Source organism: Mirounga leonina, unplaced genomic scaffold (assembly GCF_011800145.1).
Source record: "Mirounga leonina isolate KUSES-001 unplaced genomic scaffold, KU_Mleo_1.0 Mir_201, whole genome shotgun sequence".
In the NCBI taxonomy this organism is placed as follows: domain Eukaryota; kingdom Metazoa; phylum Chordata; class Mammalia; order Carnivora; family Phocidae; genus Mirounga; species Mirounga leonina.
Genome location: NW_023270504.1, coordinates 20,306,726 through 20,332,418, shown reverse-complemented (window position 1 = coordinate 20,332,418; position 25,693 = coordinate 20,306,726). Strand labels below are relative to the sequence as shown.

At 41.6% G+C, this 25,693-nt stretch overlaps 1 protein-coding gene across 2 annotated transcripts in view; it reads right to left on the bottom strand.

Annotated features, from left to right (window-relative positions):
• The window catches only part of GPR19 (G protein-coupled receptor 19), a 35,554-nt gene extending 14,192 nt beyond the window's left edge, over nt 1-21,362 (bottom strand). Inside the window, exons 1-3 of one of the 2 annotated variants that reach the window (XM_035028194.1) lie at nt 20,571-21,362; nt 19,941-20,026; nt 7,359-7,515 (exon numbers count right to left, since the gene is read on the bottom strand). The gene's annotated coding sequence lies outside the window, so the exon portion shown is untranslated. Of the gene's footprint in view, nt 1-7,358; nt 7,516-19,940; nt 20,027-20,375; nt 20,416-20,570 lie in introns of those variants that run through there. The other variant, XM_035028193.1, reaches the window with a different exon arrangement.
• Nucleotides 21,363-25,693: the final 4,331 nt, after the last annotated feature.

Genomic DNA, 25,693 nt, shown 5'->3' with positions numbered 1-25,693 from the left:
CCTGCTTCTCCCTCTCCTGCTCCCCCTGCTTGTGTTCCCTCTCTCGCTGTGTCTCTGTCAAATAAATAATAAAATCTTAAAAAAAAAAAAAAGGAACACAGTTCTGCCAACACCTTGATTTCAGCCTTATGAGCCTCAAAGCAGAGAAACCAGCCAACCCACCCAGACTTCTGACCTGCAGAACTGTGACATAAGAAACATCTGTTATCTTAAGCCACTAAATTTGTGCTCATGTGTTCTGCAGTAATAAAAACTAATTCAATATAGCCATTTCTTAGATAATTCAGTGTGAACGTTAAAATTCATACCAGCCATTCTGTCACTTTCCACTACCCCATCAGCATCTAGAGTATCAGAAACCTTGAGAAGCTTGAATAGTGTAGTGCTTTCTGGTTCACCTGAGACATGGGACTGGGGGCTAAGAAACCTGGGCTCTAATTCTGAATATAAGCACTGAACAGCAAGACAAGAGACACAAGGTCTTATTTCTAAGGACCTTAAGTAAATCAACCTCTCGGAATCTCCGTTTCCATGGCTATAATATAAATGAGTTGGTCTAGATGATTTTTGAGGTCCTTTTAGCGTTAGGAACTAAAACTGATAGGTAGACATTGTGATGAGCAGCACACATTTGTTTAATTTATAACTCACCACCTTCACCTGGCAGAGAGCTCACCCCAAGAGTGCATTTTGATGGGAGGAGAGGGAAGCTGGTTAGGGCTGCTGGGGCTTCCCTGAGCTTCTGATATCCAAGATCAAGAGTATGGGTCTCCAAAGGAGGGATAAATTTTCTTTCCCTAGAGGTCAGCTAAGCACCCCTGTCCCAATAATTACCTTTGAAGGGCCAACAATTTCTTACTGAAGATTCCCTGCAAGAAGTTGTCTGGTCAAAGAGGACTTCCAGCTGTGTCTGTCTGCCTTTCTATCTACTACCAAGCTTCTCAGAGAGGAGAGACACTTACTAGAACCCCTGGCTGTCCTCTACCAATTTCCTACACCTCTCTTCTCAGTATGGAGGCTTTCAAATTCTGAAGGAAACAGTCTGGCCAAGGGATCTGCACCTCCCCTAATTCAATTTATTTCATTTTTTGAATAGCTGCTGTGTGCTCGCTGAGTCTAAAGTAGAGGCAAACAGTTGTTCTGGGGATAAGCATTCAGTTTCATTTTCAAGCTTGTATTTCAGTATCAACATCTCTAGTTGTGCAACTTAAATAGGAAAGAAGTGAGGAGGCAAAGACAGATGCATCACACTCAAAGCAAAGAACTACACAGTAGGTGCAATTTACAGCAATTTGAAAAGGTGAACTTTTTGTTAAGCACGGAGTACAAACACTAAACAAAGAGTTACTAAGAACTGTTTTTCAGAAACATATTCTGTCTTACATCAAATTCACAGCAACACTCAAGGTAAATTTTGATCTGCACCACTGTCCTCAATCAGGGTGTTCCAAGAAAGCAAACCTTTAAGTTCATGGAGAAGTTAGATTTGAATTTGCATTCATGTGCATTTTTCATGGACAAATTATGCAATTGTACGTAGTCAGCTGTCATTGAAAATATGTTGAATGTGTATTTGCATGTTTCACATGGTTAATATATATTTTAGTACTGTATATTTTTGGACATCTTTTTTTTTTTTTTTTAAAGATTTTATTTATTTATTTGACAGAGAAAGCGAGAGAGCACAAGCAGAGAGAACAGTAGAGGGAGAGGGAGAAGCAGGCTCCCCGCCAAGCAGGGAGCCCGATGTGGGGCTCGATCCCAGGACCCTGAGATCATGACCTGAGCTGAAGGCAGACGCTTAACCATCTGAGCCACCCAGGCGCCCCTGGACATCTTTTAAGTTAAAATGATACTGCTGTCACCTCTCAGTGCTTCCTACTTTAATTCCCTCTGCGCATCAGTCATGCAACCCAAATCACCAACACCAGCCATTTTTAGTCTTTCCTCCTCAGAGACAGATGTGATAATGTGTTCATACATGCAACACACTCCTACAGATATATTCAGAATTATGTGCAACTTTAGGAGCTTGATCTGTAACTCCAACAGAGTCCTCAACCTAAGAAATCATGTGGAGAAGAAAATTATTATGTAGACATCCTTAACTTTATTCTAATTAATTAAAAAATATATCACTAGCATATCTTGGTATTTGATTTATTAGCACGCAATAATTTGCAAAAGACATCCTTTGTTTGGGACATATTTTGACACCATGGTTGATAAGCGCTGCCCTGCTACACCATAAGTGTACACCTGAAATCTGAATTTTTTAAAAAAGATTTAGTTATATATTTGAGAGAGAGAACATGAGAGCGAGCGAATGAGCTGGGGGAGGGGCAGAGGGAGAGGGAGATCTCAAGCAGACTCCCCACTGAGTACGGAGGCTGAAGCGGGGCTCAATCTCAGGACCCTGAGATCATGACCCTGACATCATGACTTGAGCCGAAATCAAGAGTTAGACACACTTAACCGACTGAGCCATGCTGGTGTCCCTGAAATCTGAATTCTTGAAGGCTAAGGGTGCCTGTCACAGAGAACCGGGGAAAAGACTGTAAGAGAGAGAAATACGGTTATTTTTCCAACTGGGCAATGGTGGGAAACTATAAACCTGTTATAAAAGTCTACTAAGGAGCATTTTTCTGGAAGTGACTAATCTCCTACCTATGATCTATAAAGCCGCTGATATTCCAAAAGGTTTATAGGCTGCAACCAAACTTGAAGGTATGTTTCCTTCTTTAGATGTGGAAGAAAAGAACTCTTAGCAGATTTTAAATATGAAGGGGCTATATAATGCAGTGATTGGGAGCATGGGCTCTTAGAGCTGTGGTTCACAGGTCATTTTGCCTCCCAGGGGACATGTGGCAATGTCTGAAGGCATTCTTGATGTCACACCTGGGGAAGGGGGGTATTACTGACATCCAGTAGGTAGAGGCCAGGGACACTGCTAACCATCTACAATAAACTTGGACAGTCCCCCGCCACACAGATGTAGCTGGCCCCAAATACCAACAGTGCTAAGGTTGAGAAACCCTGCCGTAAAGCAACCAGCCTGGGTTTCAGATCACTTAATACCTGTGTAGCCTCTACCAAGTTACTTAACATCTTTGTCCTTATTATCTTTACCAATGAAATTAGGATAATAATGGTACCCACCTTATTGATTTGTTGTGAGAATAAAATAAATGACGCAAGAAAGGAGCTAAGAACAATGTCTGAGACAAAACCAGTGCTCAACAAATGTTTCCTTTCATAATCACTGGATGTACTGAGAAAGACTGAGAAAGAAATATACCAAAATTTTAATAGTGGTTGTTTCTAGGTGACAAGATCATGACTGGTTTTTATTTTTGTTACACTTCTTTTGTTTTTTTTTAAAGATTTTTATTTATTTGAGAGTGACAGAGCACTCAAGTGAAGAAGGGGGAGATGAAGAGGGAGGGAGAAAGATTCTGAAGCAGACTCTGCACTGAGCACAGAGCCCGGCATATGGCTCGATCCGACAATCATGAGATCATGACCTGAGCTGAAACCAAGAGTCAGATGCTTAACTGACTGAGCCACCCAGGTGCCCCTATTTTCCTTACACTTCTATAATTTCTCTTCATTTCCCAAATTTTCTAGAACTGTATTTATATTAACTTAATATCCAAAAACATATTTATTTTTAAAGAATACAGAGGAAAGAACTTTACTTGTGATAGAGCAGAAAGAGCACGGGGAATTCAGATCCTGGCTCTATTTGCTGTGCGGGACTCTGGGCAGGTTGGTTAATGTCGCTGGGCTTCAGTTTCCTGGATCAGAAATGGGGGCTAATAACCTATATCGCAGAGTCTCTATCAGGATTACACATGACAGACATCCAATACCTAGGAAAGTATGCCGAATGAGAGGCTCCCTGAGATGATAGCTTTAAAAGTTTAGCCAAGGGAAAATGACCCTATAAACAGGAAAATATATTCATTATGGTACCCCTCTTTTACTTTTGAAACTGTCCTCTTGGAGAGACCACCTCTCAGCTCATGCCATTTTTTTGTCCTGGTTCATAAAGGAGAAGTTGCGTCCATACTCTGGTTCTTCTGTCCATTGCTTCCTCCTTCCCTACATACACATATGCTAGGAAATGATCCAGTCATTGGGCTCGCAGGGCCTGACTCAGGTGGCAGGGTTTACTAGCAGCGGGCAAGTGACTGTGCCTGAAAGGCAGGACCCAGGCCTCACTTTCTCTTATCTGTGCCCCATGCTCACTGCCCCCTTCCTATCTCCTCTTTCATCCCTAGCCTCCAAGTTGAACGCACACTTGGCAAGGCCTCTCCATAAGGGGATGCCTCTCTACTTTCTCTCTGTTTGATCTGGGTTGAGTAGAGCTGGTAGATTTGAGAGATGAGTGGGAAGCCCAGCGAGGCTTCCAGACCCAAGGCTGTAGAGGACACCAGTCCCACTTCTCTGAGAAGCCCTGCAGGAGTGTGGTGGGCATGCAGCGCATGCCTGGCCTTACTGGGCTTCCAGCAGGGCTGTTTCTTTTGCACAACTCACTCAGCAGGTAACACTGGAGGTAAGGAGGATGAGTGGATAGGATTCAAGGACCCACACCTTATCTACAAACCGTATTCTTCCTCTCCTTAGTGACTTAATTAGATGGGAATAATAGAATAGGTTCTATTATTCAATCTCTACACCCAATGTGGGGCTCGGATTCATGACCCTGAGATCAAGAGTAGCACGGGAGCTCCAAGAGAGAGGATTATTTTAACCCCAGTTAGCCTGCTAACTTGAATTCAAATCCTAAGCAACCTTTCCAGATACCCTGAGACAATCTTTTGCACTCAAGTCCTAGCTGCCATGGTTTGGGAAAGGCAGCCTGGCTCCAATCTACTCTGACACTAACGATCCCAGGGTTCTCGGGGCGGGGAGTCCTCTAGTCCTGTGAGCTCTTGGTTCAGCATTCTGAGGACTGGGAGCCACAGCTGATTAGGAGAAGCCTGCCTGGAGCCGGAACTGACCTCAACACGTTCAGTTTCAACCCAAGGTGAACTATTTCAGTGTTGGTAGATGGTGCCAGGCAAACACAAGAAGAAAATAAGACTGTTAGGGCGCCTCTATATCTAGATATAAATAAAAATACCAGGAGAACTTCATTCTAAAGATAAATGAAATGTCAGGGGGATTAGTAATCCCCAGGAAAGAATTTATGGATAGTTCTTGGACTCTACTGTGCTACTGCTCGAGTTAGTCTGACTGGCATGTATAAATTTCAGACATAATTTTGGCTGTTGTCAAGGTCTCTCCCACTACACATGTACTTCTTCACTGTCCTCCCTATAAGTACATGCAGAACAAAACAGACATGGGCCCCCAAACAGGCCCCAGCAGAATGCTTTCAGAGCTTTTGCAAATGGATATCGAGAGCTTATCATACACCAGGCCTGGTGCTAAGTGCTAGAAACCCAATGATGGAAGATATGGTCCCTTCACTCAAGAAGCTCACTTCAGGTGACTATAATAGTGTAAATGTGGTATTTGTCCCAGGAAAACAGATTTCAGCAGGATCCAAGGCTTAATATAAAAGACTGAAGTTCAGTATTGTAGGGGACACACAACCACTCTTCAAAGTATTCTTCAGTGAAACCCTGAAGGGAAATACCTCATTTAGTAAAGAATTTCACAATTTTAGATTTCTATCCCTTTTCTTCCTCCTTATTATCTTTAACCTAGTAATTTCCCTTAGTTTTTCTGTAGCATATAAGATTGAGATCAGTCATCATTTATTGTCAAGAGCCAGAAGGGAAACTCCACAGACCAAAAGGAAGAAATCTTTATATTTCAGAAATTTCTAGAAGTTAAGAAAAAAATTCCTTTTTCCCTTAAAAACCTAATATAATTTGCAAAGAGAGTAATCTATTCTCTTGAAGTATGGTAATATTATTTTAAAGCAATAGATCCAGTCCGTTCGATACCACAGTTTGTATTCATAATTTTAAAAAGTTTTTAATCTATTTATTTTATTTTGAAAACCAAGTAAGTGCTTTTTAAAGATAGTATGTTTAGGCTGGTATTATTACTAAGGTTCAGAGGATGAAAGAATGTTAAGTTCAATTAAAAAAAAAAATCAACCATGATGTAATTCTAGATTTCTTTTTTGCCTTTGGACATCATTTGGTCACCATAGTAACACAGTATTTTACTACCAGATATCTATACAGCACAAAAGGAAGAGAAGAACAGGCAATTACTTACTGGGTTATCTGGGGGTACAGAAGGTGACTATTGAGATAATTTAAGATTAAATATAGATTCCCCTGGGGATCTGTTTCAGCCAGGCAAGCTGATTTGTTCTTCTAGTAGCGTCAGCTGAACAAAATTTGTAGCCAAATCAACTGTTGACATTATTTGAAATAACACAAGCAGGGAAGAAGCATAGGTTAGTAGTTAAAATCATGGACTCTGGGGTCAAGTTTCTTGGGTCCAAATCCTGTTTCTAGTATTTGCTAGCTGTGTGATCTTGGAAATGTTCCCTAACTTCTCTGTGCCTTAGTTTCTTCATTACCAAAATGTGAGTACTATTACCTCCCTCAGAGGGTTATTATAAGGATTAAATGACTATTTGTGCTTATAATGACGTCTTGCACATAGCAAGACCTTTTTAAGTATTGTTAAAGATGAAATAAAATTTAAATTTGCTAGCTTCCCTCTTTGTGCTGGGTAGAAATGGTAAAGATACCAAGATTTGAGTATATGGCAGGTTATTTTAGGCTGTAACTTTGGAAGATTCCTTTGAGAACTTCCTGGGAGCCTTCTTGATAGCTATTCTGTAAGATTTGGAAGTCAGTGGCACTCTACTATCCCAAACAAGAGATGGAAATAATCATGAGCTCTCCTGGTATCAGGAACATCAGAAGACAGACAACTGCACAGCACAAAGAAACAGCAAGCCTGCCCACTCAGGCTCCCTAAGCCACTGCCAATCACCTCTGGGAACATGGGCACACAGAATAAGCAACTGAAAAGGGAGACAAGATTTTATTGCAGTGACAATGAAATTTAGTTGATTTCAGTAATATTGTTTCCTCTTTCCAGGACTCAAAGAAAAAAATCACTGTCATCAATTAGTGCTTTGTTTTATTAATTATCACTGCACACAATTTCCATCAATTTTTCTTCAACAGGCACTTACTCTGGTGAATCATTCATTTTACAGAACTATCTAAGCAGCTTTTCTAGACCTGTAACAAATCTAAAGCCCCCTAACCAAATCTAAGCCAAGACAAAAATCTCCAAATTGCCTGGAAAAAAGAAGGTATTATGTCCTGTAAGCCAAATTTCAGCCGCGATACCACGGGATCCCTAGCACATACCTTCATCTGGACTTGATTTCAGAGATGGTCTCCTTGGGTCTTCTTGGTCAGGAACGACGCTTGCATAGGAGTTTGGAGAATGCCATACACCACCAGAAAAGCTTGGGAGCACATTCATTTCTGTTCTCTGCCTTCCCCTTGGCTCATAGCCTGCTTCCTGGTAGGAAGACAAGATGACGCTGTGCTGGTTGACTGTTAAACCATCTTCCCGCCCCCAGCCCACTCTCTTGGTGCCCCTCCCTTCTCCTTTCCAAGGCTCTGGAATGTGTCACATGGGAAATGGATCATGTGGCTCAAGGGGAGAATGTGGCCATCTTCTATCTCCCTTCCCCCACTTTTCCTTTCAGGAGTAAAGCAGCAGAAATCTCTGACCTGATTGGCTCTGACCAAAAATCTCCATATGAAAAGGAGAAAATTCAACCAAACCTCCAGCCTTCTCCACTTTCTTTTTTGTTTTATTTTTCACCTGAACATTTTATTCTGGACATTCAGAGTTGCTTGGTAGGGAGGGGAAGGATACTTTCTTCCCAGCCTCTTTTTTCTTTCTTATCATCAACACCCTAACGTGACAAGGTGCTCCCTCACTCCCCTCTGGAGCCCCCTTAGCACGTCTGAGACAACAGACTGTTCAGCACCAAGGACAGCATTACACCCCCTTCAAGCGCTCATTAAAGGCATTTGTCTATTTCACTCTCAGGTAAATAAAAATATTTTTAAAATATTTCTCTGAGGCCTTGTGTCTAAATATAAGTCAGTCCATATAATTAGGGCTCTGGTTTCCCCTACTATCAACTTATTGTTACCTTATAAACATAAATATAATTTTTATGTTTCATTAAACCCAAAAAGACCATCCCATGCCTACCTCCCTCCCAGTCCCCATTCTACCCCACCACCACCACCCCTTAGATACGCTCCATGTTTTGGGGGGAGGGGAAATTCTCATAACATAGTCTACTATATGCCCATATATCTATGCTTATGGACAAAACAAAATAAAACACAGAAACACATAGGATTTTTTTGAGTGTGTATGTCAAGATGTCCTTAGCCCCATTCCTAGGCCTCAGGCAGGGTTGAATTAGAGAGGCAGGGAGGGAGCCTGGTAGAAGCTGTTTTGTGCAGGGTCTATCCTGCTTTGCTGACGTCCCTGTTGCCATGGTGCTAGGTGACTGCTGAAGGGGATGATTTCTTTCAGAACCGGTCACCATGGGACCCTGCTGACTAAAGAAAGGGAGAGGGAAAAGGACTGAATTGCTGAGGAGGACTTTCAATTAGCATTTTCAGAGCCAAATTTACCTAATGGGCCCTCTCCTTACTGAATTGTTGCTGACCCTAAATATTAAAAGGATTCTGGAAATTAGTATGGACACTGCGATGGTCACTCCCTCCATATTCCATTGCTTCTTTCTCCTAAAGATCTATTTAGGTGCAACTGAATGAAAATGCCAGCTTCACAGAATGACTGTGGAGTGCCATCCCAGAGGAGGGGGAAAGGACACAGGAGCAGATTTCTCCAACTAAGTCCCAACAGCCTTAACTGGGAGATACTTCAGAACCACACCTGACTGCTGACGCAAGGAACAATTTGTGAATGCTTTACAATGTTATGGGAGAAAGAACAAATATTTTCTAATGTGAGTTGCACAATCATTTTGAATAAAAATAAATTAGACTAGTTTAAGGTCAGTCCTTTAGACAGAATTTGGACTACCCCAAATCAGGAATTTAAGCTAGCTCTACATTTGTCTCATGAGACTGGCATAGAACTGATTGTTTCTAACTCAGAGTCCTTACCATGGCAATTCTAAATATTTATTTTTGGAGGCAGAAATACTTTCAATGTGCAGGAATGCAAATTCTGTTAAAAAAAAAAAAAAAGAGGTTGCACAGGGGAGCTGGAGTATAATTTCAAGAAATCAAAGTTCCTTCCTGGCTCAACATTCACAGCTTAAGACATAATTACTTCTGGGGTGCCTGGGTGGCTCAGACGTTAAGTGTCTGCCTTCGGCTCAGGTCATGATCCCAGGGTCCTGGGATCGAGCCCCACATCAGGCTCCCTGCTCGGCGGGAGGCCTGCTTCTCCCTCTCCCACTCCCCCTGCTTGTGTTCCCTCTCTCGCTGTGTCTCTGTCAAATAAATAAATAAAATCTTTAAAAAAAAAAAAGACATAATTACTTTTTATTTTAGGAGAAAAGTCAGGTTAATTCCAGTTTTTCTATATAAGACTCACAGAGAATTGCAACTCTGCTAATTCTGATACTTGCTGCTTTTAGAAAATTCATTTATCAGGAAAGCTAGATAGATGTCTGAAGAAATTCTTAGAGAGCCAGCAGGATGGTGACTTCAGTATCATCTCCCTTTTCTTAGCCAGTAATAATAGTAACAACAACAACACAAACAGTTAATATGTAACATGTGCCAGGTGTTTAGCACATGTCACTTAGTCCTACCAAACTGTGAGACAGGTACTATAATGATCTCTCCTGTTTTATAGATGAGACTGAGGCTTCCAGAAGATAAGGAATGTGCTCTGAACTGCACAGCTAGTTAGTGTGGGAACAAGGCTTTGGAACTATTTAATCGAACTCCAGAGCAGGCACACTATACTATACTATTCTGCATCGTGAATAATGGACTAGACTAAAAATAAGTTGTCAAATGTAATGTAATGTGATTCACTACTAAGGGCCTCCAACAGGAGAAATCAAAAAGATTGCTTCTAATTACTTGAGACAAAAAAAAAAAAAGACCAAATTATTCATTCCTTTTAGGATGATTACATGGGTACATTATGGCTTAATGATAAAATAATAATAATTTTTCAAGGAATCATAATCCAGAATATTATTAAACATGTGGTGTAATATACTAATTGTGCTTAAAAAATCTTAAACTTGTAATCACCAAACTTATTCCTGGTCATTTGGAAGAAAATAAAAAGACAGTGTCTTCCATCAAAACTCCACAATACTTGTAATTGGGGTAATATTTTGAAAATGATTTATGTGATTTTTTTTCTCCTTTGCCTGGGAATCAATTTGCCTTGGAAATAGGGAGTGTGGCACTGTTTCAAGTTACAAAAGGAATGGAAAGAAAGAAGGAATTAATATATTCAGCTTCTGAAATTCAAAACAGGAGTGTGCAACAAGACAAAAGCCTTGAAATCCAGGCTGTTCTTTTGAAAGTCATTCTTGAAATTCCTTTATTTATGCTTTTACTTGTCATCAACCAAACATGGGAGAATTTGCTTAGAGTGTTTGGTACTCTAGAGAGGTCTTGAGACGGGGGCAGACAAAAACTTTCCAAGAGGTCCAAGAGCATGCAGACAGTTTTATGGGAACTAATTTCTAGACCCTCAACTTCCACAAGTATGCTTTCTAAAGCTGATCTTCCTGAAAACCTGTGCAGTCAGGATGCCATACTGATTCTTGGTTCCCACCTACTAGTTTTCCTTCCATTTTATCATAGAATGGTGAACTCTCACCCACCTTTACCTCAAATCCTACAGTGGTGCACTGCCTGAATTTAAAAAAGCTCCTGAGAACTGAAGGAACAACTGGAAATATTGGGGATGATCTTGAGATATTAGTGACCGGCCCCCAAAATTGAGTAACAAATCCTTTTAAAAATCCTGAGTTTTCTGATTGCTTTCAACAAAACTGAAAGCAAACCACTATCCAACTTGCCACCGAGAGATTCATTAAAATAGTTTTCTCAAAAGAAAGCTCTTTTTACAGAAGAATGCCAGCTAATGAATACAGAGTATAATAGCTAGGGCACCATTTTTGCAGCCCCCAATGAAATAACTTATTCAGGCAAGGACTAAAATGGGTATTCAAACTATCAAATGAGAAGTTGTTGAGAACAGGTTGTTTGTAGATTATTTGCAAACTGCAAAGGGAAAAGTATCCTTTTCCATGGTGAGACTGGAAGGGGGTAGGGGTCACCATCTTAACCAGGTGACCAAATTTTAGCATCACTAGTAGTAAGACAGCCTGAAATTATGTGCCTAACATGAAGCAATGTGACCTACCCAACATCACTAATCAAGTATTCTTTCTAAAAAATGTTTAATCTGAGTCTAATCAAACTTCTATCCATAATGCCTAGTTTCTTAAAAAGGGCAAGGGTTGGAGAACAAGTTGTAAAACATTATGAGGAAATAATCAGCCAAACTAAGAATACAGAATATTCTACAAGGGGACTCGTCTGGACGTATCAAAAAGTCAATGTCACAGGGCACCTGGTGACTCAGTTGGTTAAGCGTCCGACTCTTGATTTTGGCTCAGGTCATGATGCTCAGGGTTGTGAGATCGAGCCCCATGTCAAGCTCCACACTGGGCATGGAGCCTGCTTAATATTTTCTCTCCCTCTCCCTCTGCCCCCACCCCACCACTCGCATGCTCTAAAAAAAATTAATAAGTCAATGTCTTGAAATAAAAATTAAAAAGGTGTGCTGTTTGCAGGGTATGCTGTTACAGATTCAAAGAGACTAGAGATCACAACATAGGATTTGCTGAGATGCTAACTGGGGGGGGAGAGAGAATAGATATAAAGTAGCTATAAAATATTTTTGGGACAGTTTGGGAAATTTGCATTATGAAATGGATATTAGATAATATCACAGAGTTGTTATTTATATTAGGTGGGAAAAAGGAATTGTGGTTTATTGGAGAATTTTCTTATTCTTAGGAAATGCTGACATATTCAACATAAAGTGTCAAGACAAATGCAAGTTACCCTCAAACCGTTCAACAACAAGAAAATATATGTATGTACATATACAGAAAGGGCAAGTAAATATGGCAAAACATTAACAATTGGTGAAATCTAGGTGAAGAGTATATGGGTGTTTAATATTGTACTTATCTTTAAACTTTGTCAGCTGAATGAAAAAGTAATAAATACTGCCCTATGGCAGAACAAGGACATGCCACATGGAGTCTCTCCCTTTCCAGCTTAGGTTTAGTGAGAAAGAGATAAAGGAGAATAAAGCTGTCAGGAAACTAGGCCTGACCTCTTTCTAGGCCAAAGTTGGATTTGAGTGTATTCATTTTTTACTGTGGCTATAACAAATCACCACAAATTTAGTGGCTTAAAACAACACAAATGTATCATCATACAGTTCTGTAGGCTAGAAATCGGACATGGGTCTTACTGGGCTAAAATCACGGTGATGGGAGGGCTGCACTCCCTTCTGGAAGCTACAGAGGAAACACTATTTTCTTGCCTTTTCCAGCCACCCACATTCCTTGGCTCATAGCCCCCTTACTCCATCTTTAAAACCAACAACTTTGTACCTCTCTAACCATTATTCCATAGTCACATCTGCCTTTGACTCTGGCCTCAGACTGGAAAGGTTTTTCAAAGACCCATGTCATTAGATTGGGCCCAGATAATCCAGAGTAATCTCCCCTCTCAAGGCCCTTAACTTAATCATATCAAAAAGTCTCTTTTATTTTATAAGGTAACATATTTTTGGGTTCCAGGGATTGGGACATGGACATCACTATGGGGCCCTTATTCTGCATACCAATGAGTTACCTCCATTTTGAGGTAATTGGTACTTTTGGGACGACTGCCCAGGCCCCTCAACCTCACTCTCTGCACTTTCTATGGCTGTTTGGGCCAATGGCAAATCTCCAACAGTGTAGTCAGACAAAGAGAGCAGTCAACTATCCTAAGCTGTTCCTGTTCCCTTGAAGCATGGATGCTGAACTAACAGCCAGGGGGGCTGCCATGGCCAGGTGAGGTGACTCCACAGCAGGGCGAAGGGGCAGCTGAGTCTGCAAGGGGAAGTAGCCAATACTCCCTGGGAGATCTGCCTAAATCTCCAAGCCAAAAATGGGCCATGAATTCACCAACTGCAGGCTTCAGCATCACAGGCCAGCAAGTTGCCCAGTGATCAGGCCAACAAGAGGTATCTTGCCAGAAAACTCCCAGTACATACTCTAGGTCCAGAATGAAGCCGGGGACACCATCTCTCTCTTCCACAAGGATGTGTACATTACTGCTCTCCACCCCCCATATAAATGATGTTATCTTTAGAGAAAGATGCAGGACTTCCTTGGCAGGAGTTATGAAACATGAAACATTTTTATCCAAAGGAGACTTAAACTACTTAAAGGAATTGTTTAAATAATGAAATTGAACTATATTCAAAACTGAATTAGACACTTAGGGTTTTTTTCCTGTAACCTAATAATTGTGGTGGGGTTTTTTTGTGGTGTGTGTGTGGGGGGGGGGTGGTTTTAAAATGTGTCCACAAATTCTTTGATATGCCTCCCTTCAAATAATGATATTTAATACCACTCTCCTTGAATGGGGGCCTTACTTAGTAGCCTATTTCCAGTGAAGAAAATGTGGCAGAAGAAATTCTATGTAACTTCTGAAGCCAGACCATAATAAGGATAGTTTCTGCCTGGCTCTCTAACATCTTGGATTACTCATTCTGGGGGAAGCCAGCCACCAAGTCAGAAGGACATTCAAGCCATCTTGCGAAGGGGCCCACATATGGAAAACAGGCCTCTCACCAACCAGCACCAAGGAGCAAGCAGCTGAGTGAGTCACCATGGCAGCAGATCCTCCAGCCCTTGTCAGGTGACTGCAGTCCTTGTCAACATCGGGACTGCAACTATGTTGGCAGACCCCAAGCCAGAAATGCCCAGCTAAACTGCTCCCAAATTCCTGACCTGGGAAATTATGAGATAATGTTTATTATTGTTTTAAGCTAGTAAGTTTTAGGGTATTTTGGGTTTTATAGATTTTATTTATTTATCTGAGAGAAAGCAAGAGCGGGGGTGGGGGGACGGCAGATGGAGAAGGAGAAGCAGACCCCCACTGAGCAGAGAGTCCAACGTGGGGCTTGATCCCAGGACCCTAGGATCATGACCTGAGCTGAAGGCAGACGCTCAACTGACTGAGCCACCCACGTGCCTCAGTTTTAGGTTATTTTGTTATGCAGTAATAGATAACTAATACACAGGTGAAAACTCTAGAAAAAAAACAAGATACCCACTCTTTCTAGGCATAGCTGAGCTGTAATAAGTGAAATAAGTATCCCTGCTGCATATGTGTGTTCCTTATGTGGAAGGTATGTGGTTTCATGAGGCCAAGACATTAGGAAGGGGAGAACACAATTGGCCACTTACAGTGTTGTTTGGGGGGAAAAAAGCTAAGTAGGTGGAAGAAGATTATAAAGACTCAGAAGAACGGTATAGAACTCTAGAACAGGAAGATGAACCTAAGATGGGACCGAAATAAGAGACCAGAAAGCTGTCAGAGCGAAGACAGCCACTGACTCTCCCTTTCTCTATGAGGCTACAATGCCTATTGTCTCCTATTCCCTCTTCATTGGCTACATTCACCTACTTCTCTTTTGAGATCAGCTCATCCTGCTTTACACTGCATCACTGGCCCGCAAAGGCTGGCCCCAACAGGCCGAGTTGGTTCTGAAACATGCATGACCTTATAAGTTCAATGCTCCTATCGAAGTAACCCAATCTCAATTAAAAACTGAACTACCATATGATCCAGCAATCCCATTTCTGGGAATATCTCTAAAAGAAATAAGATCAGTATCTTGAAGAGATATCTGCATCCCATGTTCATCGAAGCACCATTCACAGTAGCCAAGATACGGAAACAGTCTAAGTGTCTGTCAAAAGATGAATGGATAAAGGAAATATGATACACACATAGAGAAGAATATTATTCAGCCTTTAAAAAGAAGGAAATCCTGCCATTTGTGACAACATGGATGAACCTGGAGGACATTATTCTAAGTGAAATAAGCCAGACAGAAAGACAAATACTGCATGATCTCACTTATATGTGGAATCTAAACAAGTCAAATTCATAGTAACAGTGAGTAAAACAGAGGTTACTGGGACTGGGGGTTGGGCGATATAAGGAGATTCTGGTCAAAGGGTACAAAATTTCAGTTATAAGATAAATAAGTTCTGGGGACCTAATATACAGCATGGTGACTACAGTTAACAATAATGTATATTTAAATTTGCTAAGATAGATTTCATCTGTTCTTACCACACACATAAATCTAACTATGTGATATGGATATACTAATTAGCTTGATAATGGTAATAATCTCACAATGTATATGCATATCAAAACATCACACTGTAGGGGCGCCTGGGTGGCTCAGTCATTAAGCGTGTGCCTTCGACTCAGGTCATGATCCCAGGGTCCTGGGATCGAGTCCTGCATCGGGCTCCCTGCTCGGCAGGAAGCCTGCTTCTCCCTCTCCCTCTCCCCCTACTTGTGTTCCCTCTCCCGCTGTCTCTCTCTCTGTCAAATAAATAAATAAAATCTTAAAAAAAAAAAATCACACTGTACACCTTAAATACATACAATTTTTATTTGTCAATCATATTTCAGTAAAGCTGGGGACAAATACATGACCCAGTCTCTCAATGTTCTGATCTATATTCTTAGGAGGCAGAGTCTGTCTGACTCAGCCTAAGTCAGATACACAGCTGGATCCAATCAGCGGGATGGAGAGGCGTTCCCCTACTACCCTCTCAGCACTCTCTAATTGGCAAATTTTATAAAAGGGCAGGGCGAGAGGGAGGAAATGAATGATAGAGGAAATGACTGGCATCTCAGCGTGTGTGTATGTATTTTTACAATTCCATTAACTCTCCACAGGTGAACCCACCAACAGCCCAACTCTAAACTCATAATATCTGTGGCCTCCAGCTCACCTGTATTTTAATCACCCTTCACAGAGTGAAGGCTATGCACACCCTTCACTCTGCTTGTAGCTCTCCCACACACAATGCTGTTTCCACAGCTAAGACTTGACACACAGTGTCCTCTGCCCTGTCTACCTTGGAAACATCTATTCCTCTCTCAAATCCTGTTGGGTTTCATCTTATGTGCTGTTCTTTACCCCCACCCCCTCCAAAATAAGTTACTCATATCTTCCTTTTTACTATAGTACTTCTTTAATTCTCACATATATTACTTCTGTTGTATATATTATATTGCACTGTGTTCATAAATTCTTATAGGAAGGAATGTCACCCAGTTCATCCTTATACCTCCAGAATTAAAAATACAAGAAGGTGCTCAACAATAATGTTCCAGCACATTGAACAAACTTGATTTCGGGGACTAACTGAAGGCAACTTCTTATTTTCCACTGTCCCTGTGAAAACACTCTGTAGGGGTTGGTTCTTCTCCCATTCCTGAATGAAAACTTGGGCAGTCCCATTCCTTTTACTGGTCACTTTTAGTTAAGTAAAGTTAATAACTGGGATGCCTGGGTGGCTCAGTCGTTAAACGTCTGCCTTCAGCTCAGGTCATGATCCAGAGTCCTGTGATCGAGCCCCGCATTGGGCTTCCTGCTCAAACCCCGCATCGGGCTTCCTGCGCAGCCGGGAGCCTGCTTCTTCCTCTCCCACTCCCCCTGCTTGTGTTCCCTCTCTAGCTGTCTCTTTCTCTCTCTGTCAAATAAATAGATAAAATCTTAAAAAAAAAAAAAAAAAGAGGTTTTTATGAAAGAAAAGAAAGAAAAGAAAGAAAGAAGAAAGAAAGAAAAGAAAAGAAAAGAAAGAAAGGGAAAGGAAAGGGAAAGGAAAGGGAAAGGAAAGGAAAGGAAGAAAGAAAGAAAAAGTAACTAAAATATCCAGTCCTGGGCACCTGGGCGGCTCAGTTGGTTAAGCAACTGCCTTCAGCTCAGGTCATGATCCTGGGGTCCTGGGATCAGGCCGCACTGGGCTCCCTGCTCAGTGGGGTAGTCTGTTTCTCTCTCTCCCTCTGCCCCTCCCTCTGCTGTGCGTGCTCTATCAAATAAATAAATAAAATCTTTAAAAATATATATATCCAGTCCTGTATAATAGTCACAATTTGCCACCTGACTTAAAGGCTTTCCTCCTCCTCCCAGTTTGTGCCTGCTACAGAGGGAAGCTTACATTTAGGGAAAGAGTGTGGCCACTTCCCTCTCCCTGACTTGTTTGTCTAACAGCACTCCAATAACTCCATTCAAATATCCTCTTTGAAACCCCTTTACCAGTCTTCATCTTGAATTTTTATGCCCTTGATATGGGTGAAAGTTCAAGAATAGTCTAATCAGTTCTCACCCTCTTATATATTGTGAAAGTCCTACAGAGAGGTCTGTCTGTGATATTTCTTGTCATAGAACCTCAGGCAGCACTCCCATTTTAACATTTTTATAACAGTTAGACTAAACTGTCACTGCTTGGGATTTTTCTTTTTCTAACTTTCAACATGTTTCCCCCCTTACCCCAAGTCTCCTATCCTCCTACCCTATTCCACTCGTCACTTGGGCATATTCTGCTATTCTCCTACTTCATAAACTTTGACTACTGACCCCTGCAGTCTGAATCCCTCTTTCCTTATCTAGCCAATGTTTAGTCATTTCCCCAGTGCTCTTGCAGGGGACCAGACAAACTAATGTGCTTCTCAAGAAAAGGGACCCAATTAAAGACAGGCTACCCTATATGGCAGAAGATACTCCTGGCCATTACTGCTACATTTGGGTCTAGGCATCCAAAGACTCAAGTAGCATGTTGGTTTCAACCTCTGAATCACTTATAACCCTAGAAACCAGAGTTGTCCTACTAGAAAGTCACTTGTCATTTAGAAACTCAAATCCCTGACCCAGACATGCCATTCCTCCTGTGCCTAGAGATTCTCTATTCACTAAAAGGTTACAAAAACAGGCTTGCCTCTCACCTTTCTTATCTGTTAGTACCAACAAAACTACTGTGTCATCAGAACAGCTACAACAACCCTGATAGGTTTCATTGTCAATGGCCTGCTGCACATGCTTTCCCACAAGCACCTTCCCACTGGAGAAGAACACCGTGATGCCATGGTGCCCCTCCCCAACCAACAGAGCAGAGCCAGCTGTAAAAGGTTGCCCCACCCCACTATGGATATCGTCCCAAGATTCACCACATGGTAAAGCAATAAAGACATCATCATCTGTGTTGCCTGTGCTAGCTCAAAGGATCAACTTGGGAGGCTCAAAGTCCTCCATCTCTATAGCAAGGCCCATATACTGCTGGGGCCTGTATTAATGACCTCATCAACTGCCTATCCCAAACCCGGAAGCCTACCACATTCCTATCACAGTGGCCTCTTTTCCTGAATATAGCTCACTATGCCTTACTCATCTGCCCATCTCAAGCACTAGCCTTTATTCCTCTAGAAATTTTTCAAATATATAGCGATACAGATAGATGGTCTTAAATCACAGGTCTAATTTTCTTCTTCTAGAGGGAACTTTTTTTTTTAAGATTTTATTTATTTGAGAGAGAGAAAGATAGTTAAAGCAAGCACAAGCGGGGGTGGAGGGTGGAGAGAGGGAGAAACAGGCTCCCCACTGAGCAAGAGCACGATGCGGGGCTGGATGACAGGACCCCGGGATCCCTGAGCTGAAGGCAGACATGTAACCGACTGAGCCACCCAGGCACCCTAGAGGGAACTCTTAAAGTAGTCGTTCTAACTTTAGTAGCAAAATGAAGAGTTTTAAAAAATACTGATTTCAGGCTCCAGTACCAGAGATTCTGTTTTAATTGATCTAGGGGGCAGGCTGGGCATTTTTTAAACCTCCCCAGGTAATTCTAACGTGAAGGCAAGGTAGAGAACCTGTCTTAAATACAGATGGCTTTATGCTACATAGAGCTTCCATATTTGAGGGGCAGATGGCATACATAAATGTGGGAGGCTCAGGGAAGAAACTTTCATTTGTTGATCATAAATTATATATCAAGTTCTATGTAGTAACTCGTGCAGCCTTCTAAACAGTACCTCATTTCATCTTTACAATCATCTATGAGGTAGGCACTGTTATCCTTATTTTACAAAGAGGGAAACTGAGGCACAGGGAAGTCACGCAGAGTAACTGGCATAACCAACTGAGGCAAACCCCAGGTCTTATTCCCAATTCCACACACTTTCAGTGACACCATATTGAGATGTCATGCCTTCTTCAGCTAGATCCCAGAAATCCAATTCTACTACATCAATGAATTTTTTTCTGGAACACTGTCCCATGAATGGCACACTAGAGCCCAGCTACTAGGCTGTATTTTAGGCTGCTAAAATGGAGTGAAGGGCTCCAAGGGAGAACTTCTTGACTGGGGACTACCATGTCTGGGTCTTTATTGAAATACTTCCATTTAAGAATTAATACCTGGATCCTTTGTCCATCATTGTTAACTTAAATCCTGTGGCTTTCTATATTTAGTTTTCCTTACAGATGAAGCTATATTACCTACCTACAAACCACTGCTTTGGTCGGCTAGTAAAATTATATACTCCATCCCTCCTCCGCCTTGTACTCCACACAGTACACAAAGAATCAACATATAGTGGCTAAGCTGCATAAAACTGCTGCCAGTATCAAGATGGACTCTGATACCTAATGAACTGGGAAGCTAGAACTAGAAGTAGGTCTTTTTGTAATGCACCAGTGGTATGTCTAAGGGACTTGGTAACTAAATTCCACTATTTCGCTCCACGAAATCCACATTTCATTCTGGCTGAGGTATAGAGTGGATGGGAGGTGGTAGGAACCAGAGGACTTACTGGGAGAGAGCACTTCAGGTGTCTGGACGGTACCTTTCAGATGTTGCAGGGCAAAATCCAATGCTTGTGCAGGTGTCCCCTGTACCCTGCAAAAGAGGTAAGATTAGTCAGTTCTCTCAAGACAGTTCCCAAATTCCTGACTCTTGTGACCTTAAACCATTCTTTCTAATCCTAACCTCAGCCCGTGTTCAGAACTATGGCTTTTAGAACCCTCCTTGTTCCACTCATTCAGGGACTTCCCAATTTTCCCCTTACAAACCATGCCCTAATCATTTCTACCCTTCTGTTTACAAACATACATAGGTTCACACTACTTTAAGGAACTTTTTCTACTGCCAACAGTTGCATTTCTAGTCTCACCCTCCCGTGTGCTGTATAGTTACTGCCTTCATTTCTCTCTCCAATTTTCCCATCTTCTCCTTCCCACTGAATTACCTTAGTTCAGCACAGTCTCCCTGAGTCTCCATTAAGGAAAACAAAAACAAAAACAAAACCTGGCCCCTCAGATTTATTCCTTCAAGTCGCTCCCCGAGTTATCTTTCCAAACACATAGAAGGCATCATTCTCATTTTAAAACCTGGATCCGCTCTCCCACCCCCACTCCTATACTACTGGTTTGGCTGAAACTACCTCTCTCACAGAATTCACGGCCACTATATAGTAACGGAAAGAAGGGACGACCATGCAATCATGCACAGTTGTGACGGCAAAGTCTCGAAGAATGTAGTGTTGTGTGCTTGAAGCCCTCAGACCTTTCTAGAGGGCCAGATTTCGTTCACTACCAAGGCGGCAGAAAGTTTCAAAACTCGCTCGCGCCACAAAGGATTACTCAGGGGCATGCGCAAACGTAGCCTCGGAGGTTCCGCCTTAGGCTCGGGCAGATCTCGCGTGGCTTGGGGAAGCCTCAGCCTAGGACTTTTTTTGTAGCGTAGTGCGGCCTTTCCCCTCCCCCCAACCCCCCAACCGGGGTGGATTTGTGCTGTAAACAAATAAAGGAGATCAAGACTCCGCGGCGAGAACAAATGAGGCTGGAACAACTAGCCGACGCGCTAGCCGCAGTTCTCGGGGACGAGGAATTCTGTCTGCAGGGCCCCGAAGGCCGCGCCCGTTCCTCAGAAACAAAAGCCAGAAATAAGTAAAAACAGAAAAAGCCAAGCACTTTATCACCTTAAGCGGCAGCGTTTTGTTTTGGTTTTCCACTTTAAGCTTTACGAAAAAGCCCCCAGTGGCTACTAACCCATCGGTTTACCCTCCTGCTGTCAGTGCGCCTGCGCGGCGTTTGTTTACCAACTCGGGCGACCGCTCAGTCCCGCTTCTCGGGCGCTGGCGTTTACGGTCTTGATGTGTAATTCATAATGGAAGTCCTGCTTTCAGTCAGGAACACGGACTGGAGGTTAAGAACAGGTCATTTGAAGTGTTAAGTCCGAAACTAGTGAAAATACGAACGGTAATGAAAACCCTGATTATTCAGAAACCGTTGCCTTGTCAGACCTGCCGTGGAAGGCGCTAGCACCACTGTAACCATTACTAAGAAGTGGCAAGCAGCAACCGTAAACCCAAAAGCGCAGGTAGTATTTAGGCACTTATGCAAAATGTGTACTCTGTTATGGAAAAGATGCAAATAAGCCTCGCCCGAAAGCCGTCTTGTTCGAGCAAACCCCGAGCAGTACCTGCATGATTAAGACTGACTCTTGAAGCAGAGGCAAAAAGGCCGCCATGCAAATTTTGAAACTAAAAAGGGGTAACTCTAGAAGCAATCGCCATTAAAAGCACAGAGCAACAAGCAAATTTTAAGAGATGGTTTTAGGTTCCCATCGGAATCCATTTCCGATGGTTGAGAAGTCTATGATACTTAGAAAATGAGATCTGGTAGAACTTAGTGTAATAGATTTATGACTGAATCTGTTTGAAAACACAAAACAAGGCAGGCAAGCTGATTTTTTTTAAGTATCTTTACGGAAGAATTTCTATTGATGCATTTTAATGTGCTCAGAAACAAACACATAACTGGTAAATTCAGCTAAACCTGAATCTTTGTCTTAGAATTGGATAAAAGCATAGATGTTAGCAATTGGCTATTAAGTTTTGAGGGATGAAGACTTGGATTTGGGATAGAAGAAAATTTCTACAAACGAAGGTGAGATTTTTAGGTAGCAGGAAATTCAGTAGAGAAAATGTATGGACATGTGTGCAGGTGGGGCCAAGCTTTGGACATTTGCAGTATGGTTCACATAGAGCCTTCACCTTAAAAAATTAGCCTCTGGGGGCGCCTGGGTGGCTCAGTTGGTTGAGCGTTACTGGGGTGGTGATCTTGGGGTTTCGGGGTCATGGGGTCTGGCCAGGTAGGGCTGCACACTGGGCACTGGAGACTGCTTGGGATTCTCTCTCTCCTTCTCCCTCTGTTCCTCCCCCCAGTCCCTGCTCACATGGTTGCGTGTGCTCTCTCGCTCTCTCTCAAATAAATAAATAAATTAGCCTCTGGAATATTCTTATTATGTTCAATATGATAGTAAAATTTAGTAAATCTGGTAGTTTAGATACTTTTTAAGGCATATTTGTACCAAAGTCAGAAGTGACTTTAAAATCCTGCTCTGTTATCTAGAAGTACACTCATTTGGTTGAGGAAGGTGATAACCAGTTTTTTAAGCCAGGATTGAATTGACATTTTCTTCATGAAGGGAAAGAAATGTAGATAAGGTGAATTGATTCTTTGTTCACCTTAATGATTAAGACTGACTCATAAAGACGGCGGGCTTACTTTGTCAAGGCAACCAACAACTGTAAAACAAACTGAATACTTTTATTGCACTGGATGAGATGGCTCTAATGAAAATTAAGTATGGGAATTGGATGAAGAGTTGATAAAGAACTGTGAATCCTTTGAGACGCTTGGTTTGTTTACATGTGATAAAAATGTCAGTGTAAGACTAGTAAGTGGTCAAATAAAACTTCATCTTTGTTCACTGAAAAGCTTTGATGAGTAAAAGAAAATCACAAATGGATTGGTTACCTATTTAGTCTGTCATATGACTCAGCAGGAAATATACTTACCAAAATTTCCAGTCAGTAGCTGAAAAAGTGACCCATACCATTTTTTTAGCAGCATTCTGGGCACACTGTCCTGTTATTACCCTGACACTACAAAGCAGTAAAAACAAACAAACAAAACTGCTGCCATTTTTATCCACATATTTATGTGAATCTGGGTTCTTGAATTATTGTGACCCCGAGACAAATAAGAAATTGCTAAACAATGAATCTGATATGCATTACCAATTACTCAAAATTGGTTGAATCAACACAATATAATCTTATTAACTGAGTCATGGAAATTTTTTTTCAGGATAGATAACGTAAAACATTTTTTAAAGTATTAAATACATATATAACAGGCAAAGTGCAGTGTTTGTGCATGAAACCTTAATGATAAGGGACTTCAAGGAAATTTTGCTGCTGCTTCTAACTCTGCACTCTTTTAAGTGTTGGGAGTAATTACAGGACTCTTGTCATACCTAAAGAAAGAATGTTCTCATCAGTTAGCAAGGGAGGGATGGGAGAAAAAAAGGTGAACCTCAGTTGTGAATATTAAGCAAAGCACATTGAGGACATCTTCTCTGCCGAAGCACCCTTCCTCCTGCTAGGGAACTCTGCCCCAGCCTCCCTCCCACCCCCATATTTGCATGGCTAGCTGCTTCATTGCATTTTCATCTCTAATAAAAGATGCCTTTCTGTTCTGCCATCCTCAACATATTAAAGAGTCTTCTATCATAGTCACAAGATGGCTGCCATAGCTTCAAACATCATGTTCTTGTATCAAATGTTTCAAACAGAAAGAAAGGGATATGGCAGGGGGAAGGGGGTGCTCAGCTTTCTCCTTGTGGCCTGTCTCTTCTTATCAGGGTGAAAAATTTTCCCATATGACTTCACAGACTTCCCTTTACATTGCTCAGAACTATATCATATGACTACCCATGGCTGAGAGGAAGGCTAAGAAAGCATGTACAGGAAAAACAAGTGTTCTTTAAAATGGTACACTAAGGGTGCCTGGGTGGCTCAGTCATTAAGCGTCTGCCTTCGGCTCAGGTCATGATCCCAGAGTCCTGGGCTCAAGCCCCGCATCGGGCTCCCTGCTCCGCAGGAAGCCTGCTTCTCCCTCTCCCACTCCCCCTGCTTGTGTTCCCTCTCTCACTGCGTCTCTCTCTGTCAAATAAATAAAATCTTAAAAAAATAATAATAAAATAAAAATAAAATGGTACACTAAAAATAACAGGACTTTACAGAAAATATATAGGCTTAGGAGCAGACCTGTGCAACTTTGTTACCTGAGGACAATAAAAGTTACTATGCTAATAAAAAATAATACCAATTAAATCTTCACTGGCATATGTGTTCAACTTCACAGTCATCCTTTAGAGCTATGCTGCCCAATATGGTATCCATTAGCCACGTGTGGCTCTTGGGCATTTAAATATGCTAATCCAAATTGAGATGTTCTATAAATGTAAAATATACAACAGATTTCAAAGACTTAGTAAGAAAAAAAAGAATGTAAAATAGCTCATTGATAGTTTTTATATCGATTACGTGTTGAAATATTTCACCTGTTCCTTTTTACTCTTTAAAAATGTGGCTACTAGAAAACTTAAGATTACATACATTTCTCATATTTCTATTGGATAGCACTGCTTTAGAAACTTTAACCCTGGAACACATGCTTCCTTCTTGTACATATAGATCTGGAGGACATTTGCTTCCAATTAAAAGCAGTTTCATCAAAATTAAAAATATGATCCAAAGGGCGCCTGGGTGGCTCAGTCAGTTAAACGATTGATCCTAGGGTCCTAGGATTGAGCCGGTGTCTGGCTCCCTGCTCAATGGGGAGCCTGCTTCTCCCTCTGCCTGCCACTCCCCCTGCTTGTGTTCTCTCTCTGTCAAATAAATAAATCTTTAAAAAAATATATATGATCCAAGATTTAGCCTCTCAATCAGTGCCCCCCCCCCAACACACATAGGAGAAACTTTCATTTACACTGTGCAGCTTCACCATTGTGAAAAGCTTAAAGGTTCTTAAAGATCCAAACAAGCTTCTATTTGCACTAAAGAAAGGCATTCCTGAGGAATTGTTTGCTTTTTTCTTAAAGTCTTTATATTGCTAAGGTTTTCTACTTGATTGTGAAAAGGCTTGCCCCTGATCACTTCAAAATGTAAGTATGCCAGGAGATATAATGAGTGAACCAATGTAATTTCTGAATTATATTGACATTATTTCCCCCATTTACCAATTGCGTATGCGCTAATAATGACTCTATCTGGCATGCAAAGCTTTTATGGTGAGAGATAAAATTGCCACTAGGCAAAAGGGAGAGAGAATTTCAATCCTATATTTTTAAAGGATTGGTATATGATTATGGGCTATCTTGAACAGTGCCAGTGAACAATAACAGGGGAATAGGATAACTTATTTTTTTTAAGATTTTATTTATTTATGTGACAGAGAGAGAAAGCATAAGCACGGGGTGTGGGAGAGAGAGAAGTAGACTCCCTGCTGAGCAGGGAACCCGATGTGGGGCTCCATCCCAGGACCCAGAGATCAGATCATGACCTGAGCTGAAGGTAGACGCTTAACTAACTGAGCTACCCAGACACCCCTAAGATGACTCTTCTGGTTACCAAGTTAACATTTAGTAAATTGTCCCATTTGATTAGCTCAATTACCACCCCCCACACCCAGTTAAAATCCATTGAGGTTTTTT